The sequence below is a fragment of the Triticum urartu genome, chromosome 2 (assembly GCF_003073215.2).
Source record: "Triticum urartu cultivar G1812 chromosome 2, Tu2.1, whole genome shotgun sequence".
Classification (NCBI taxonomy): Eukaryota; Viridiplantae; Streptophyta; class Magnoliopsida; order Poales; family Poaceae; genus Triticum; species Triticum urartu.
The window spans coordinates 27,967,077-27,970,736 of record NC_053023.1 but is presented as its reverse complement, the minus strand read 5'-3'; the positions used below and the strand labels follow the sequence as shown (position 1 = coordinate 27,970,736).

General features: G+C 44.1%; 1 pseudogene; it reads right to left on the bottom strand.

Moving 5' to 3' along the window:
- Positions 1-847: 847 nt before the first annotated feature.
- On the bottom strand, positions 848-3,154 carry LOC125534846 (annotated as a pseudogene).
- Positions 3,155-3,660: the final 506 nt, after the last annotated feature.

Below are 3,660 nucleotides of genomic sequence, written 5' to 3'. Positions count from 1 at the left end.
AACTATGTAGTGGTGGTGTGTGAGCGACATTTGAATAGTTTATGTAATATATGTGTGGACATGAACCTATTTTAGGCGTTACAGCAGATATGTTTTTATATTTGTCATTATTACAATGGTTTCATCATTTCTAGCATCGGTTTGCTGTTTCAAATGCGTCTACGATGTTTTAAAAAAGATGGCAAATGTAGTTCATCAGACATGGGTAGTGAAAGTCATCGTCGTTTTTTATTTTGGCTGTTTTGCTTCTTATTTTTCATCGCTAACTGCACCGGCTAGCATGGGTAGGTTGATCATGTAGCCACAACCTTTGCTGCGGTTTATGCACGTTATGATTTTTCCAACTTGTTTCCCATACATTTGCACACAACACACTATGTGTCTCTAAACCGCGTCGTATTGTCATGGAAATATATGCCATGCAAAGTCATTACAAATACCATGGCATATTTTCAGTACAGCTAACATGGCAGATACAGTACAACCAACATGGCAGATCCAGCATAATTAACATGGCAGATACAGTACCACTAACATGGCAGATCCAGTACAACTAAAATGGCAGATCCACTACAACTAGCATGGCATATTTAGTATAAAATAGCATGTCATATTTAGTATAAAATAGCATGGCAGACCAATTACACATAACCTGGCAGATTAACTACACATAACATGGTAGATTAAGTACCCATAACATGGCAACTGCATTTATCCATTCAATGAATTTTCCTTCCACTTCTGATGCCCCTCAAGAGTCATTCTCCCAATTTAAAAAAAATTCTCATCATCTAGGGTACAAAACAAAATGTCCACAAGGACCATGTCACATCGCCCCAATTTTTGCTCATGGATTGCCCGCCCCTTTCTTCATTTTCTTGTGTTTTGCTTGGATCTCCAATCCCGACTTGTACCTTATCTCTCTTGGACGACCCTTTGTGATAGAACGGGGTGGGTTCCTGACCTGGGTCTGTGTGCTTGCTGTTCCAGATCCTATCTTCGAGTTTTCAGATGATGGCCCCGTGGATGAAGGCACACTTGATGTGCGGGGGAACCGGTGTAAGGCTTCCTCAGCTTTCCTCTTCTTGATCTCATCAAGCTCTCTTTTCAGTGCCTTCCTGTGTTTTTCTGCGACTCTCGCTGTCTCATCACTCTTGCACGCTTCATCAATTAGCTCAGCATAGTTCTTTGTCAGCACAACGTGCCTCACGGCTTCCATGGTTGACTCAGGTCTCTCGTCATGCACAACCAGAACTGCGTGTGTTGTCTGCGGCGCCAACGCGTCGTCAGCGTCCCAAGTCCATCGCCGCCTTATGAAATGGCAGGGCATCCGTGTCACAGCGCTCATGTCCATTACTTTTAGTATGTGACAGCACACAATGCCGTCCCATTCGAACTTGCAGCATTGGCAGTAGTACTCGCCTTCGCCTATCGAGGCTTTGACGAAGTAGTTCCTTCCTTTGTCCGGGTCTTCAGGTTCTGAATCTGACATTCCCAAAATAGAACACACCTTGAACGTATGTTCGTCCACCTGGAAAGCCGTGAACATGCTGGCACGCTTTATTTCTTCCTGGAATCTGCAAGTTTTGTGTGTTTTCTGTTAAACTATCATGCGCTCTTTTCTTGTACCACCTTGTGTTGTCATGGAAATAGAAATACATTTTGTTTGAAGATGGCAAACATATTTCATTGAACATGGCAAATATAGTACGTTGAACATGGCAAATGCAGTACACTAGACATGGCAAATGCAGTACACTAGACATGGCAACTGTAGTACACTAGACATGGCAACTGTAGTACATTTTCAACTGGACATCGTCATTTTTCCACACCAACATTCCCCAATGGAAGCACATTGCATAAAACATGGCAACTGCCCTTTTATTTAAACATGGCATCTACAGTTGAGTAAACATGTCAATTGCATTTCAACAAACATGGCAGATGCATTTTATTAAACATGGCAACTGAATTTTGGCATATGTGTCACCAATATAACATTTTTTCAGTTGACATTGGGATTTGCATGCCAGCATGCCCCAATGGAAGCACAGTGCATTAAACATGGCAACTGAACTTCATTCAACAAGGAAAATGCACCCGAGCAAGCATGACAAAACAGAATTTTCATTGAACATGGCATAATGCACCCGAGTAAGCATGGCAAACAGTATTTCATTAAACATGGCAACTGCACATCATGGCAACTGCATTGCACTCTATAAGGCACCTACTGACTTGGTGCTTTTTCTGCAAATAAGACTGTAACGCAACTGACTTACTTGTTAAAGATCTTGTTGGTGTATATCTTGTTCATTTGCCTCTCTATCGGTAAATACGTTAGCAATTTTGGCTGCTTTAGTGTTGTGGTCGCTTCTTGCTGTAGCTCAGATCCCAGAATTTTTTGTTGCAAAGCTGTGTACTGCTTGGCAAACTGTAGCAATGAGTTGCCAGGGCTGACGTACCGCTTCAAAACAGCATTGAACCCCTCGCTGCGCTGCGTAGTCTGCAGAAAGGGGAAGAAGCACTGCATGAAGTAGGCCGGCACCCAGTACATTCGCTTCTCCCACAGGCTAACAAGAGTCTCGTTGTCTTGGACTTGATGTGTTTCAGTCATGGCCATCCAGCTCCTCTCAAACTCCTCCACCATCAAGCTGTGGTCCACGCACAGCTCGAATGCCTTGTGCAGCTCTGGACGGTCAGTAAAGAACGGTCCTAGCGTCTCCTCAGCCTTCTTTATAATGTGCCACCTGCAGTGCCTGTGCACTTCCAACGGAAAGACCTCCTCTATGCCTGCACGCATGCTGAAATCTTGGTCTATTATTATGTTCATCGGAGCAAGTCCATCCATGCACTCCAAGAAGGTCTTGAACAGCCAAACGTACCCATCCGTGTCTTTGTTCCGGACGAGCCCGCAACCGAACTACAATGACTGATTGTGGTTATTTATTCCTATGAACGAAGCGCATGGCATCTTGTACATATTGGTGAGGTACGTCGCGTCGAATGAAATGCAATCTCGGAAATGTTTGTAGGCTCTTCTTGCAGCACCATCCACCCAATACATGTTCCTGACACGGTCCTCATCGTCCAACCTTATCCTGTAGAAGAAATCTGGATCTTCCTTCGTTTTTTCATCGAAGTAGGCCATTGTGGCCTCTATGTCTGCCAACTTGCTCTCTCTATGGTACTTGGCCTGTAGGTTTGTGACGTCAGCTGGTATGTACGGCATGCTACTCAGAGTCCCCTTTTTGCTGTGGATGAGAGATAGTATCTGTACCATTCTTGATGGACCAACGTTACAATCATGTAGCAGCTTTACGAATTGCCTTTCGATGGGGGTGAACCCTCTGTGGGCGGTCAGAAATTTTACCAAGTCGAACTTCTTTATGAGTTGGTGGTTGTGCTTGTCAAAATATTCATTGACCACCCACTGTGCTCCATCTACGTTTAGCTTACACCGGACAGGGCACTCAGTCTTAGAATGATACCTCTCTTTCGTTCTGGAACGACAGGCGCAACACCTTTCCCCTTCTTGTTCCTCCATGCCTTGTGGCACCTCATCTCACCTCTGATGTACTCGTTAGTTTTCTTAATTTTCCTATGGTACTCGGTGTTGACCGCAAATCCATGTAACTTTGCATATGTCTAGTAGTA